At 38.0% G+C, this 17,418-nt stretch overlaps 1 pseudogene; it reads left to right on the plus strand.

Annotated features, from left to right (window-relative positions):
* The first annotated feature begins 14,892 nt into the window (after positions 1-14,892).
* Positions 14,893-16,095, plus strand: LOC118524635 (Y-box-binding protein 1 pseudogene; annotated as a pseudogene).
* The last annotated feature ends 1,323 nt before the right edge of the window (positions 16,096-17,418 follow it).

The following is a 17,418-nucleotide window of genomic DNA, read 5'->3' on the forward strand; positions in this document are numbered from 1 at the left end:
TTAATTAATAAGAAAAAATATGAAGCAAAATGGAACACATAATTGCAAAATGCCTGTTATTTATTTAAAAATCAATACGTTGCATCAAGAAAATTTTCCACATTTTAGAAATATAAAACCACACGAAAACAAAATTTTAAGGAATAAAATAAAATCATTTTTGAATATGTTTTCTATCAGTTTTTAAGGTTTATAAAACATGTTTATAATCAAAACACATTTAATTGTTGCAGAAAAGAAAGCATGAACTACTTCAAGAATAACCTTGGTCCTGAATAATACGTAACTTTATTTGCTGAGATAAAAACCATATTTCAGAATAAAAGGGCTGTCATCCAGGTTCCTAGCAAAGGTGAGAGCTAGAAGTATTAAGATAACAGGAAATAAATCATGATAACTTAATTACATACAATATGTTTCACATGTTTATAGTGTAGGAAATTACTTGAAAAACTGGAAAAATTATTTGAAAGTTTGGAAAAACTAAGGACATGTTTTAGATCAAATGATGTATAAAGATCTATCGAACAAAAGGACATTTTGAACCTGAAATTGCTGAGTTCTTGATGCATCATTTCAAATGCATCAAGAAGGATATTAGTATCCTTCTCAAATCATGTCCATCAATACTGCCTGCCTGCATGTTCCCAAGCACACGTGCCCTGTCCACCTGAAGAATGACTAAGATATTTCTGTTAACATCAAATCCCCTTCCTCTTCCTATGCTTTGCCTACAGCTCTAAGAGATGATTCATGTTTAGTCATCATTGAGTCCTGCCAGTCTATTAAGAATGGAACGGAGTGGCTCTCTTTGAGTTTTGAATTCTGAGTTCAGAGGTTTATTTATTCATGATCATTGAAATGTGGAGAACAAAGAAATAACATCCTGCATAAAAGATGGGGGTCTTCCACTTTTGGTTTTACCACTATTCCTTCTCCTTTGGAGATGAGAGGTGGTGAAAGAGACTATGATGGGCATATTTGAATACCCATGTTCTGAGAACAAGAGGCTTGGCTTTCTACTGGTAAATAGCACGCTCATATAAATAATTTGTGGTGTAAATCCTATGGCATACCCCTTAGAAATAAAGAATAAACTAATGTTACACTCAGCAGTAGAGATAAATATCACAGATATAAAGATGAGGAAAAGATGGTGGTCACACAAAATACATGCTGCATGATTTTTTTCTACATGAAGTCCAAGAACTGGCAAAACTAACCTATTGTGATAGGTTAGAGAGATAACTGGTTACCTTGAGTGTGCAGGGTATTCACTGACATGGGGCATGATGAGAACTTTTGGAACGTCTTGTATCTTAATCTGGCTGGTGGTTACCTGAGTACATATATACACGTAGAAGCTCCTAGAGCTGTAGTTTACTATATTATACTTTAATAAAACATTTTAAAAGCAATATTATTAACATGGGGCAATTAAATATAAATCCACATCTATTGCATTTGGGGATATATAACTTTAAGTTTTTTCTTTTGGTTTTTAGCTATTCTAGCTACTTAGCTAAACTACCATCTAAGACATTTTAAATCTTCTTTATGGTTCTTCTCTTTTATCCCAACTATTGTATCTAATTTTTATTCCACTTTTAATTCAAGCCACTTTTTAATATTTTGTAACCCAATTTAAACAATTTTTCTTAAACAAGTAAATCTTAATTTTTATTTAACTAGAATTTTAAATTAGTAATTGGTGGAAGACCATGCAAATATTTTGTAAAGAAAAGTCACACTTGGCCCCTTGGTTTTGTTTTCCCAGAAAAGGGAAATATATATATTTTTTTCCTTCTGAAATTTATGTTTCCAAGAAAGTATAGTACTTCCTGGAATTAAACAAAAATCTAATGAAGCCATAATTTGCATATACCACATGATGTATATGTGTGTGTTTGGTGATGCCTATCTCCCCCAAAGACACAGAACCACTATATGTCATGTATCAATCATGCTCATATCAAAATGAAACCTCTGCCTGGAAAAGTACATACTATCTTCCTAAAAATAATTACCTAAGAAGCACATTCCTTCTAATGTTTAAAATCTTATGGGAATATGCTCAACCTTCAGATTTCTTGTTCAGTGAAATTTGTGCTGTAACAGGGGAAGTGGGGAATTGGAAAGATAATTTGTGTGTGTGAGGGAAGACACTAATGCATTCTTATCATAAAAGTTGGGAAAGGAATTTTGTCTATTTGTAACTGCGTAAAGAAAGAGGTCCTGTATTGGTGCTTAAAAAATAAAAATATGGAAGAATTCTTATTTTAATGATTTTGTAACCCAATTTAACTATAGTACAGTAGTTACAGATTAACTACTAGCAATTTTCCTTCATTATTGCAAGGTTTCAAAATATATGCAAAGTGCCCAATGTGTATTAACTTTTAGGTAAGAATGATCATGTAATTTTCTTCATGGTAAGTATAATCTTGGGATATAATAATATGGGATTTCCATTTCCCACAATCAGGCTCATGGAAACTAGAATCTTTGTGGGATGCCCAATTATTCCACTGCTGGAAGGTCAAGAAGGACACTGATGCTTCCAAAATATATAAACAACCAAGAACTATAAAATTCTATGTTGGTGAACATAGAATTTCATAAAAGTGATCACTTTTGATTTGTCCCATTTATTCAGAATGTTGAACAATGTATTAATAAGCTATGGATTCTAAACCATCTTCTCCCATTTACAGTATTTAGTCTGAAAATATTCCAGCGTAAGTGAAATAAACTTTCCTATAGGGTATTGGAAACATTTCCAAATATGATATTTTGAATTAAGTAGAATTAATAGTACTTAAAATAAGTAGATATTTGTATTTTTTTTTTAAAGATTTTATTTATTTATTTGAGAGAGCGAGAATGAGAGAGAGAGAGAGCATATGAGAGGGAGGAGGGTCAGAGGGAGAAGCAGACTCCCTGCTGAGCAGGAAGCCCGATGCGGGACTCGATCCCGGGACTCCAGGATCATGACCAGAGCCGAAGGCAGTCGCTTAACCAACTGAGCCACCCAGGCGCCCAGATATTTGTATTTTTATTGACTAAATTGCATAGACAGATTTCATTACTTTTTTTTTCTGGATCTTCATTTATTAATATTTTAAACAAAAAATCATAAGGATTCATCTTCATTTATTAATATTTTAAACAAAAAATCATAAGGATTCATCTTCATTTATTAATATTTTAAACAAATGTTTTTACCTCAGGGAAGATTTTATTTATTTATTTATTTGTTTGTTTGCTTGTTTATTTATAGAGAGGAAGAGAGAGACAGAGAGAGAGGGTGGGGGAGGGGCAGAAGGAAAGGGTGAGAGAGAATCTTAAGCAGGCTCCATGGCCAGTGTGGAACCCAATGTGGGGCTCAATCTCACATCCCTGAGATCATGACCTGAGCCAAAACCAAGAGTCAGACACTTAACCCATTGAGCTACCCAGACGCCCCTTCTCAGGGCAGATTTTAAAAACATATAAACATTCCACCTGTCTTAACAGAGCTACTCCCTGAGTTATCAGCATCTTCTGATTAGAAATCTATATATTTGAACAAAGGTAGGGATAGTTACACAGTGAAAGCTACTGGCTCTGCTTCTCTCCTAATTTTGACACAAATTTTTAAAGTTTGAAGGGTATCAGGATTTAAGTGGAGTTCAGCAAATCTCTCATTCTGAATGAAATTAAACGACCATTGGCTTTTTAAATTTTTTAATTGTTTTATTTCCCAGTCAGCATGCCAACACCAGTAAAGAGCTCTCTCTCAAATCATGTCTCTGGGTAACTTTCAAAATTAAAGAAGAGAGTGAAATAGATTAAATATCTCTAAAGTCTTTTGTCTTCAAATATTACAAATAAAGATTTTAAAAAGTCCATCTATGCTACTGAATTTTAATTGCAGCTTTTGTGAGAACATCTCTCCCACTCTTCTTTATTGAAAATGGACCATTTTTACTTTGGCAGTCAAATTAGTTTTCTTTTCTTTTCTCTTTTTTCACTTCACCTAAAAAGTGTTTCCATGGAAAAATGTTTTCCATCTCCCAAATCACCAACTTATGAACAAATCTATGCCTCACAACCTGGTTTTTAAGTGGGGAACTTATTATATTAAAAATGCCTATCTTTTAGTGACATGCTGGTGTTATTATTTATACTAATAAGTCCTAACTGCCACTTTTCAATGCTATGTTTAAGTACAGATCTTAGAAGGCACCATAGAGATAATTTATTCTAATAGTAACAAGCACTTAAAAATATATTTCTAGGTCCATTTTCTCTAAAAAAAAGAAAAAGAAAAAAAAGTCCACCAAACCCAGTCTAGAAATACATAATAGCAGTGTTTACTATTGAATGGGAGTGAGGATGAGGTGAGGGATAAGTAGACAGACATTTGCCCAGGCACTCTCCATTCTGATCCCTAGGGTCCTCTGAGGTATATCTGTGGAAGCAAATTGAATGTGTCAGATCTAGCCTATTGACTTCATTTAAAGATATAAAATAGATTCAGAAAGGGAAAATAACTCGCAGAAGTCAACACACAGATCAGTGGAAATAAAGATGTGAGTCTGATCTACTGAATCACTTAACTATCTTGCCCTGAATAGTGTTGGCTTATACACTGTTTAAGCAGTTAAGTAGCAAAATGAAGCTCAAGTGTGGCTTATTTATATCTAATATGTAAGACCCTTTTCACAGTTCTCTTTCTGCAAAACTGATGAATATTGGTATTAGGTGGATTTCAGTGTATAAAAAAACTGGCCACACTAAGGTATCATTGAATATTTCCATTTTAAGTCCTCATAGCTTTGATTAGTTTTCCCATAAAAATAATCTGCTCTTCACTAAACCCATCATAAGGATTCACTTGGGAAAAACTTCTCTTCTAAAAACAAAGGAATGCTGGGGCACCTAGACGGTGCAGTTGGTTAAGCATCAGACTCTTGGTTTCAGCTCAGGTCATGATCTCCAGGTCATGAGATTGAGCCCCCCATCGGGCTCCATGCTCAGTGGGTAGTCTGTTTGAGATTCTCTCTCCTTCTCTCTCTGCCCCTCCTGCTCCTGCTCTCTTTCTCTCTCTCTCTCTCTCAAATCAATCAATCAATCAATCAATCAATCAATCTTTAAAAACAAGGGAATGTTATCTTTGTGTTGACTGTGAAACAGAACTATTCTGAGATTCCAAGGCCCATGGTCCAGTTGGTTGTTGGATAGGAACAAAAGGAAAGCAAGGGCAGGGAGTGGTTCTAATTGTTATGAAAATTTTTTCCATTACAATTTTTGGTTTTCTGTAATAGGTATTCTTGTTTTGTCGTTGTTTTTCCTATTTCTCAAAGTGGAGTGAATCATAGTGGCTTGCTTGCTTCCATTGGAGGTCTGAACTAAGATTTTCAGGTTTATTGAAATGGAGAACATGAGAAAATCCTCAGAAAATGCCTTTATGCTGGTATAGCATTAGCTATAACAAATGGACTCACAGAATTTTCTCAGACTTCAGTTTTCTTATTATGGACCATGGTTGCTAAGGAAAACATGCTTGTTTTTAACATAACCAACAGGGAAATAATCAGAAACATATTTTAAAAATGCTGTTTTCAAGAATTAAAGAATTCAAGAATTCTTCAAAAATTATGCCATACATATCAGTAATCCCCATTTGTGAACTGCTTATATTCTATACATTTGATAACTGCAATTTATAAACAGAAATGAATTTTCAGGAGGAGGAGCAAGATGGCAGAGGAATAGGAGACCTAAATCTCGTCTGGTCCCAGGAATTCAGCCAGATGGTTATCAAAACATTCTGAACACCTACGAACTCAACAGGAGATTGAAGAAAAGAATAGCAGCAACTCTCTGAACAGAAAAAGACCACTTTCTGGAAGGTAGGATGTGCGAAGTGAATCCAAGGTGATATTCGGCAAGATAGACCGCAGGGGGTAGGGAGCCTCCGTCAGCCAGCTACCGGCAAGTGATAGAGCAGCAGACCACAAAATCGCAACTTTTAGAAGTCTGCTCCACTGAGGGACATCACTCCAGTGGCTAAGCAGGGGATGGAACCCTCGCTGGGACAGTGTGGTCTCAGGACCCTCGGGGTCACAGAAAGACCAGGGGTGACTAAGTGCGGCAGAGCTCCCAGGTATTGGACAAGGGAAGCCGGCTGCAAAGATGGAGCCGAGGAGTGGGCTCTCAGCTAGGGGTTGCCATAAACTGTGATCTGTGGCACAGTCAGGCCACTGCTCTTCCAGCAGGGACCCAACAAGCAGCAGATCCAGGGAGTCTCTCTTTCCTTCCCCAGGAGAAGTGGCGTGGGAGCGCACTGCAGGAATGTGCTGGGTTTGGAGACTCCAAACGGGGTCATGTGCCAGAGATAAAAATGCTCGGTCACAGGCCGGGTGGGCACAGAGTGCGGCCGGAGACCAGGGAGACAGGAGTGATTGACTGCTTTTCTCTGGGGGCGCACTGAGGAGGGGGGTCCTGAGTTCTCTGCTCCTCAGGGGCGCAGATGGGAGGCCACCATTTTCACTCTCGTCCTCCAAAGCTGTATGGGAAGCTTGCAGGGAACAAAAGCTCCCGAGAGCAAACTCGAGCAGATTACTTAGCCTGGCCTGGCAAGGGCGGGGCACTTCCACCTCTGGCAAAGACATTTGCAAATCACAGCAACAGGCCCCTCCCCCAGAAGATCAGCAAGAATAGCCAGCCAAGACCAAGTTTACCGATCAATGAGAACGGCAGAACTCCAGCACTAGGGGAATACAGCACATAGAATTCATGGCTTTTTTCCCCTGATTCTTTAGTCTTTCAAGGTTAATTTTTTTTAATTTTCTTTTTCTATTTTTTTTGAATTTTTCTTTTTCCTTTTTTCAACCAACATCTTATCAATCCCGTTTTAAAAGATCTTTTTTATTTTTCATTTTTAGAGTCATATTCTATCCCTTCATAGTAGTTAACCTTATTTTTGGTATATATATAAGTTGTTCTTTCTTTAAAATTTTGGGATACAGTTGCTTCTAACAGACCAAAATATACCCTAAATGTCTAGTGTATGGCTTTGTTCAAGTCTCCTGCCTGATCACATTCTCTCCCCTTTTTTTTTCTTTTCTTTTCTTTCTTTTTTCAATCAACAATTTATCAGTTCCTTTTATAAAATCTTTTATAATTTTCATCTTTAGAGTCATATTCCATCCCTTCATCGCATTACCCTTATTTTTCTACATATATAAGTTTTTCTTTCTTTAAAATTTTGGGAGGCAGTTTCTTCTAACAGACCAAAATATGCCCAAAATCTAGTGTGTGGCACTGATCTATTCACCAACCTGATCATATTTGATCATATTCTCTTTTTTTTAAATCTTTTTCTTTTTCTTTTTTCTTTCCTTCCCCTTTTTTCCCCCAGTTTCAGGTCTCTTCTGATTTGTTTAGTGTATATTTATCTGGGGTCATTGTTACCCTGTTAGCATTCTGTTCTCTCATTCATCTATTCTCCTCTGGACAAAATGACAAGACGGAAAAAATCACCTCAAAAAAAAGAACAGGAGGCGGTACCGACTGCCAGGGGCCTAATCAATACGGACATTAGTAAGATGTCGGACCTAGAGTTCAGAATGACGATTATAAAGATACTAGCTGGGCTTGAAAAAAGCATGGAAGATACTAGAGAAACCCTTCCTGGAGAACTAAAAGAACTAAAACCTAACCAGGTCAAAATCAAAAAGGCTATTAATGAGGTGCAATCAAAAATGTAGGCTCTAACTGCTAGGATAAATGAGGCAGAAGAGAGAATTAGTGATATAGAAGACCAAATGATGGAGAATAAAGAAGCTCAGAAAAAGAGAGATAAACAACTACTGGATCACGAGGGCAGAATTCAAGAGATAAGTGATACCATAAGATGAAACGATATTAGAATAATTGGGATCCCAGAAGAAGAAAGAGAGAGAGGGGTAGAAGGTATATCGGAGCAAATTATAGCAGAGAACTTCCCTAATTTGGGGAAGGAAACAGGCATCAAAATCCAGGAGGCACAGAGAACCTCCCCTCAAAATCAATAAAACTAGGTCAACACCCCAACATCTAATAGTAAAACTTATGAGTCTCAGAGACAAAGAGAAAATCCTGAAAACAGCTCAGGACAAGAGGTCTGTAACCTACAATGGTAGAAACATTAGATTGGCAACAGACCTATCCACAGAGACCTGGCAGGCCAGAAAGGACTGGCATGATATATTCAGAGCCCTAAACGAGAAAAATATGGAGCCAAGAATACTATATCCAGCTAGACTGTCATTGAAAATAGAAGGAGAGATAAAAACCTTCCAGGACAAACACAAACTAAAAGAATTTGCAAACACGAAACCAGCCCTACAAGAAATATTGAAAGGGGTCCTCTAAGCAAAGAGAGAGCCTAAAAGTAACATAGACCAGAAAGGAACAGAGACAATATATGGTAACAGTCACCTTACAGGCAATACAGTGTCACTAAATTCATATCCTTCAATAGTTACCCTGAATGTAAATGGGCTAAATAACCCAATCAAAAGACACAGGATAACAGATTGGATAAAAAAAACAAGACCTATCGATATGCTGTCTGCAAGAGACTCATTTTAGACCCAAAGACACCTCCAGATTGAAAGTGAGGGAATGGAAAACCATTTAACATGCTAATGGACATCAAAAGAAAGCTGGAGTGGCAATCATTATACCAAACAAATTAGATTTTATTTATTTTTTTTTTTTACCAAACAAATTAGATTTTAAACCAAAGACTATAATAAGAGATAAGGAAGGGCACTATATCATACTTAAAGGGTCTATCCAACAAGAAGATCTAACAATTGTAAATATCTATGCCCCTAACATGGGAGCAGCCAATTATATAAGCCAACAAAAGCAAAGAAACACATCGACAACAATACAATAGTAGGGGACTTTAACACCCCCCTCACTGAAATGGACAGATCATCTAAGCAAAAGATCAACAAGGAAATGAAGACTTTAAATGACACACTGGACCAAATGGACTTCACAGATATATTCAGAACATTCCACCCCAAAGCAACACAATACACAGTCTTCTCTAGTGCCCATGGAACATTCTCCAGAATAGATCACATCCTAGGTCACAAATCAGGTCTCAACCAGTACCAAAAGACTGGGATCATTCCCTGCCTATTTTCAGACCACAATGCTTTGAAACTGGAACTCAATCACAAGAGGAAAGTCGGAAAGAACTCAAATACATGGAGGCTAAAGAGCATCCTACTAAAGAATGAATGGGTCAACCAGGAAATTAAAGAAGAATTTAAAAAATTCATGGAAACAAATAAAAATGAAAACACAACTGTTCAAAATCTTTGGGATGCAGCAAATGCAGTCCTAAGAGGAAAGTATAGAGCAATACAAGCCTTTCTCAAGAAACAAGAAAGGTCTCAAATACACAACCTAACCCTACACCTAAAGGAGCTGAAGAAAGAACAGCAAATAAAGCCTAAACCCAGCAGGAGAAGAGGAATAATAAAGATCAGAGCAGAAATCAATGAAATAGAAACCAAAAGAACAGTAGAACAGATCAATGAAACTAGGAGCTGGTTCTTTGAAAGAATTAATAAGATTGATAAGCCCCTGGCCAGACTTATCAAAAAGAAAAGAGACAGGACCCAAATAAATAAAATCATGAATGAAAGAGGAGAGATCACAACCAACACCAAAGAAATACAAACAATTATAAGAACATATTACGGGCAAATATGCCAGCAAATTAGAAATCTGGAAGAAATGGATGCATTCCTAGAGATGTATAAACTACCAAAACTAAACTAGGAAGAAACAGAAAACCTGAACAGACCTATAACCACTAAGGAAATTGAAGCAGTCATCAAAAATCTCCCAACAAACAAAAGCCCAGGGCCAGATGGCTTCCCAGGGGAATTCTACCAAACATTTCAAGAAGAATTAATACCTATTCTTCTGAAACTGTCCCAAAAAATAGAAAGGAAGGAAAACTTCCAAACTCATTCTATGAGGCCAGCACTACCTTGATCCCAAAACCAGACAAAGACCCCATCAAAAAGGAGAATTAAAGACCAATATCCCTGATGAACACAGATGCAAAAATTCTCACCAAAATACTAGCCAATAGGATCCAACAGTACATTAAAAGGATTATTCACCACGACCAAGTGGGATTTATTCCTGGGCTGCAAGGTTGGTTCAACATCCACAAATCAATCAATGTGATACAATACATTAATAAAAGAAAGAACAAAAACCATATGATCCTCTCAATAGATGCAGAAAAAGCATTTGACAAAGTACAGCATCCTTTCTTGATCAACACTCTTCAGAGTATAGGGATAGAGGGTACATACCTCAATATCATAAAAGCCATCTATGAAAAACCCACAGCGAATATTATTCTCAATGGGGAAAAACTGAGAGCTTTCCCCCTAAGGTCAGGAACATGACAGGGATGTCCACTATCACCACTGCTATTCAACATAGTACTAGAAGTCCTAGCCACAGCGATCAGACAACAAAAAGAAATAAAAGGCATCTGAATTGGCAAAGAAGAAGTCAAACTCTCATTCTTTGCAGATGGTATGATACTTTATGTGGAAAACCCAGAAGACTCCACCCCAAAACTGCTAGAACTCATACAGGAATTCAGTAAAGTGGCAGGATATAAAATCAATACACAGAAATCAGTGGCATTTCTATACACCAACAACAAGACAGAAGAAAGAGAAATTAAGGAGGCGATCCCATTTACAATTGCACCCAAAACCATAAGATACCTAGGAATAAATCTAACCAAAGAGGCAAAGAATCTGTACTCAGAAAACTATAAAATATTCATGAAAGAAATTGAGGAAGACACAAAGAAACGGAAAAACGTTCCATGCTCATGGATTGGAAGAACAAATATTGTGAAGATGTCAATGCTACCTAGAGCAATCTACACACTGAATGCAATCCCTATCAAAATACCATCAACTTTTTTCAAAGAAATGGAACAAATAATCCTAAAATTTGTATGGAACCAGAAAAGACCCCGAATAGCCAGAGGAATGTTGATAAAGAAAAGCAAAGCTGGTGGCATCACAATTCCAGACTGCAAGCTCTATTACAAAGCTGTAATCATCAAGACAGTATGGTGCTGGCACAAAAACAGACACATAGATCAATGGAACAGAATAGAGAGCCCAAAAATGGACCCTCAACTCTATGGTCAACTAATCTTCGACAAAGCAGGAAAGAATGTCCAATGGAAAAAAGACAGTCTCTTCAACAAATGGTGTTGGGAAAATTGGACAGCCACATGCAGAAGAATGAAACTGGACCATTTCCTTACACTACACACAAAAATAGACTCAAAATGGTTGAAGGACCTAAATGTGAGACAGGAGTCCATCAAAATCCTAGAGCAGAACACAGGCAGCAACCTCTTCGACCTCAGCCACAGCAACTTCTTCCTAGAAACATCGCCAAAGGCAAGGGAAGCAAGGGCAAAAATGAACTATTGGGACTTCATCAAGATAAAAAGCTTTTGCACAGCAAAGGAAACAGTCAACAAAACCAAAAGCCAACCGACAGAATGGGAGAAGATATTTGCAAATGACATATCAGATAAAGGGCTAGTATCCAAAATCTATAAAGAACTTACCAAACTCAACACCCAAAGAACAAATAATCCAATCAAGAAATGGGCAGAAGACATGAACAGACATTTTTCCAAAGAAGACATCCAAATGGTCAACAGACACATGAAAAAGTGCTCAACATTGCTCGGCATCAGGGAAATCCAAATCGAAACCTCAATGAGATACCACCTCACACCAGTCAGAATGGCTAAAATTAACAAGTCAGGAAATGACAGATGTTGGCGAGGATGCTGAGAAAGGGGAACCCTCCTACACTGTTGGTGGGAATGCAAGCTGGTGCAGCCACTCTGGAAAACAGCATGGAAGTTCCTCAAAAAGTTGAAAATAGAGCTACCCTACAACCTAGCAATTGCACTACTGGGTATTTACCCCAAAGATACAAATGTAGTGATCCGAAGGTGTACATGCCCCCAATGTTAATAGCGGCAATATCCACAATAGCCAAACTATGGAAAGAGCCAAGATGTCCATCAACAGATGAATGGATAAAGAAGAAGTGGTATACATATACAATGGAATATTATGCAGCCATCAAAAGGAATGAGATCTTGCCATTTGCAATGACATGGATAGAACTAGAGGGTATTATGCTAAGTGAAATAAGTCAATCAGAGAAAGACATGTATCATATGATCTCACTGATATGAGGAATTCTTAATCTCAGGAAACAAACTGAGGGTGCTGGAGTGGTAGGGTGTGGGAGTAATGGGTGGCTGGGTGATAGACATTGGGGATGGTATGGGCTATGGTGAGCGCTGTGAATTGTGTAAGACTGTTGAATCACAGACCTGTACATCCGAAACAAATAATACATTATATGTTAAAAAAAAAAAGAAGATAGTAGAAAGGGAAAAATGAAGGGAGGGGGAATTGGAGGGGGAGACGAACCATGAGAGACTATGGACTCTGAGAAACAAACTGAGGGTTCTAGAGGGGAGGGGGGTGGGGAGAGGGGCTAGCCTGGTGAAGGGTATTAAAGAGGGCACATACTGAATGCAGCACTGGGTATTATATGCAAACAATGAATCATGGAACACTACATCAAAAACTAATGATGTAATGTATGGTGATTAACATAACATAATAAAATACAATTTGAAAAAAAAAAGAAATGAATTTTCATAGTGTCTGAATGAAGTCAGTCATTTATCAGGACAAGTCAATAAGCCCAATTTAGTTTATAATATTGCTAAAATATTATATATTTATAATGAACAACCAGAGGGAATAGTATGACTTCAAACAAATAATGCTTCCATACTGAATTTTAATGACATACTACTTTTGATAGAAGTAACATTAGTAGATATAAAATGACAACAAAGTTATCAACATTTTCAAAGTGATCTTGTTAGGTATTTCTTAAATTCATATAATTTTAAAATTCCTTTTAAAGAAAAATGAATTTTAGCCATTTTTATAATAATATTTAACCTGTACAGGTATAAATAATGTGTATATGACATAAAGCTTTTATATGTCCTACACATTTATTAAAAATAAACCTATAAAACCAAAAAGTAAAATTCAAACATTAAAAGGGGTTTTTTTCTCACACTGTATAAATATGGCAAGCACTTTTGAGTTGAGATGTTAACAACATACCTACTTTGTGGAGATTTAATGATACATTTTTCCCTTTTCTGAACTTCTGCAAATCTTTGGTTGGTTGACACAAATTAATATTCACTTAATGGGAAAGAATAATTTACATATAAAATCCACACCGCTTCTTTTCTGATCCATAGCAACAATGATTAGAATACCATAGCACTACTATGTAGCACTAAAGAATCATAGGCATACCTCAGAGATATTGTGGATTTATTTCCAGACCACTGCAATAAAGCAAATGTCACAATAAAGCAAGTCAAAGGAATTTTTGGTGGTTTCCCAGTGCATACAAAAGTTATGTGTACCCTTACCATAGTATATTAAGTGAGCAATAGGATTATGTCTAAAAAACACTGTATGTACCTTAATTAAAAAATACTTCATTGTGATAAAATGCTAACCATCATCTGAGCTTACAGTGAGTTGTAGTTGCTGATCACAGGTTACCATAACAAATATAATAATGCTTAAAAAGTTTGAAATATTATGAGAATTACCAAACACAAATACAGGAAGCAAGCAAATGCTGTTGGAAAAATGGTAGCAACAGACTTGCTCCAGGCAGGGTTGCCACAAAGCCTCAATTTGTAAGAAACGCAGGGTTTGGGAAGTGCAATGAAGCGAGGCACAATAAAATGAGGTATATGCCAGCATACACACAAATGAACATGTGTTTGAATAGCACCTATCGGTTCATAGCAAAGAAGTCATCTGTGAAAAACGCTGAAATTAGTCTTTTTAAGTTTTGTGACTGAGAACACAGAATTGAAAAATTATTGTAGAAAGCTTGTAAAATCCAAATGATACACATTTTGGCTCCTCTCGGGTTGACACACTCTAGTCTGCTCTTGCTGAAATCTTGAATCTCTATGGTTTTTTAGTAACTATTGCAATACAATTTATATCCAGCAAACTGTGCCCATTTAAAGAGTACATTTCCATGAGTTTTAAGAGATGTATCCACCTGAGAAACCACCCCCACAAGCTACGAAAAGTTGTTTCCATCAACGCCAGAAGGGTCCTTAGGCCCTTCTGCAGTCCTTCCCAACCCCCCATATCCTAGATAACTACTGGTCTGCTTTTTATCACTATGGATCAGTTTGCATTTTAGAGTTTTATGCAGGTAGAACTATTCAATATGTACTATTTTGTGTCTGACTTCTTTCACTAAGAATAATGACTTTGAGTTTCATCTATGTTGTTGTGTACATGATGTTTGTTCCTTTTTTTTTTTTTTTTTTTTAAGATTTTACTTATTTGAGAGAGAGAGAGATAGCAGGAGAGAGCACGAGCAGGGGGCGGGGTGAGGGAGAAGTAGGCTTCCCGCTGAGCAGGGAGCCCAATGGGGGGCCCGAGCCCAGGACCCTGAGATCATGACCTGAGCGGAAGGCAGGCACTTAACCGACTGAGCCACCCAGGAGCCCGAGTTTGTTCCTTTCTCTTTGCTGTGGAGTTTGAATCTGTGATTTTATCTCTGCTGTATATCTAATAACAATAGAGCTTGAGAATCTCTACATTTGATAAGTGGTTCCGTGGCAGATGACCTAGAGACACAAAGCGCTGAAGCTGTGAAAAAGGACCTAATAACAGTTCGATGGGTTCGATGGGTAGCGGGAGCAGTGAGCGTACCCCAGGGAGCCCAGAGCAGCCCCGCTGCAGCCAGGAGGAGGCACCCCTACCACAGCCAGCCCCAGATACCATCCCGGCAACCCTGAGCAGCCAGGATGAGACCCAGCAGCAGCTGCAGCCCCTGCCCTCGGTGCTGCAGACACCAATCCCGGCACCATGGGCAGCAATGCACGGAGTGGAGGCCAGGTGACCTCACATCGCTGGCGCATGCCCGGGGTGACAAGAAGGTCATCACAAGGAAGGTTTTGAGAACAGTCAAATGGTTCAGTGTAGGGAACGGATACGGTTTCATCAATAGGAATGACACCAAGGAAGTGTATTTGTACACCAAACCGCCATAAAGAAGAATAGGCCCAGGGAGTTCTTTGGCAGTGTAGGAGATGGGGAGATGCTGGAGTTTGATGTTGTTGAAGGAGAAGAGGGTGTGGAGGCAGCGTCAGCGACAGGCCCTGGTGGAACTCCAGTGCAGGGCAGGAAATACGCAGCCCACCATAGCCATTACAGATGCTCTCCACATGACGGGGGTCCTCCACGCAATTGCCAGCAAAATTACTAGAAGAGTGAGAGTGGGGAAAAGGAGGAGGGCTGGGAAACTGCTCCCGAAGCGCATGCCCCACAGCGCCGCCCTCTGGCAGGTGAGGGTTCCCACCTTACTACAGGCAGAGATCCTACTGGCCCAGACCACAGTCCTCCAACCCTCCTGTGCCGGGAGAAGTGATGGTGGGAGCTGACGATCAGGGTGCAGGGGAACAAGGTAGGCCAGTGAGACGAAATGTATCGGGGTACAGATCACGATTCCGCAGGGGCCCTCCTGGCCAACAACAGCCTAGGGAGGACGGCAATGAAGAAGATAAGGAAAATCAAGGAGATGAGACCCAAGGTCAGCAGCCACCTCAACGTAGGTACCACAGCAAATTCAATTACCTGCACAAATGACTGGAAAACCCTGAAGCGCAAGAGAGCTAAGAAACAAAAGCAGCAAGCAGATCCACCAGCTGAGAATTCATCAGCTCCCAGGGTGAGCAGGGTGGGGCTGAGTAGATGCTGTTTTACCATCTCTACCAGCATCATCTGCTTTAGTCATCCAACACGAAGAAATGAAGATGAAATTCCAGCAATAAAAAATGAACAAAAGATTGGAGCTGAAGCCCTTCAGTGCTTGCTTTTTGCCCACTGACCAGATAAATAGAACTATCTGCATCATCTTTGTAGCATGGGGTTTGTATTATTTTTACCTAAAGACATCTCTTTTTGGTAATGACAAATGTGGTTGTTGTTGTTGTTGTTTTCAATATGCCTTCAAAGGTTTTTTTTGTTTCATATCTAGTCAAGTTGAGATTTTTAAGAACCACATTTTTCATTTGTAATGAAAGTTTACAACTTGATATTTTTTTAAAAAGTCAACAAACAGCAAGCACCTGTTAATAAAGGTCTTAAATAATTGTCAAAAAGAAAAAAGGATCGATAACTGCTGTTAAGAGAGAAAGGCCCACAGAAACCTCTCATTTTAATCTTGCTAAGTCATCAGATGTTATGGGAGATTATTCCTATCTCAGTTCTGTCCTTGAGAAAGCACCGTTCCTTTTGTTACTGTAGATGTCTTTCTTACTAAGAATTCAGACGAAGATCAGAATGGTGAAGTTTTCTTTTCAGTTGAGTTAGAAGAATTAAATCTCTCACCAGAAATATTTTTCTCTTTATTATTGATCAGTTAAGGTCTCTCATCACTTACTGAAATTACTCTCAGATGAAGATATATATGTCTATTTCAAACTGGAGGCTAAAACCTTAATCACATCATGTATGTAGTCCTTCGTATGGCAGCATAGTACTGTGAAACCTGACGGTAAAGCCTGAGACTGTGGAATCTTAATAACTGATAAGAAAAATTATGATTGTTCCTTGATCTTTAAAATTTTTGTCAAATCATTCAAAGCTCTCTGTCAGTTGTAAATGTGTAGAAGAATGAAAAAAACAGTAAAATTAATATTTATTTAGTACACTGTAATTTGTAATACGAGAAACCCTAAGAATTAAAGTGTTTTATTTCTTTGTAAGAAGATGAGCAAGGGTCGTTTGAACAATGCTTTCCTTACTCTTCTCATATAATTTATGTGAAGGACCTTTTATATATGAAAGGAACTTTTATTTTATTTTATTTTTTAAAAGATTTAATTTATTTGACACAGAGAGAAAAAGCACAAGCAGGGGGAGTGGCAGAAGTATAAGCAGACTGCCCGCTAAGCAGGGAGCCCAATGAGGGACTCAATCCCAGGACCCTGGGATCATGACCTGAGCCGAAGGCAGACGTTTAACAGACTGAGCCACCCAGGCACCCCGAAAGGACCTTTTATAAATGAAAGACCTTTTCTGTGCCTTAGCAAACTATCATACTTCTTTCTAAATTTAGGTTAACTCCCAACAATTTAGTTTCTATGCTTGCAATGTTTGAAATATCTTTGAGAGTTCCTTTAATGTGGAGTATTTTCCTGGCATCACT

Source organism: Halichoerus grypus, chromosome 10 (assembly GCF_964656455.1).
Source record: "Halichoerus grypus chromosome 10, mHalGry1.hap1.1, whole genome shotgun sequence".
Taxonomy (NCBI): Eukaryota; Metazoa; Chordata; class Mammalia; order Carnivora; family Phocidae; genus Halichoerus; species Halichoerus grypus.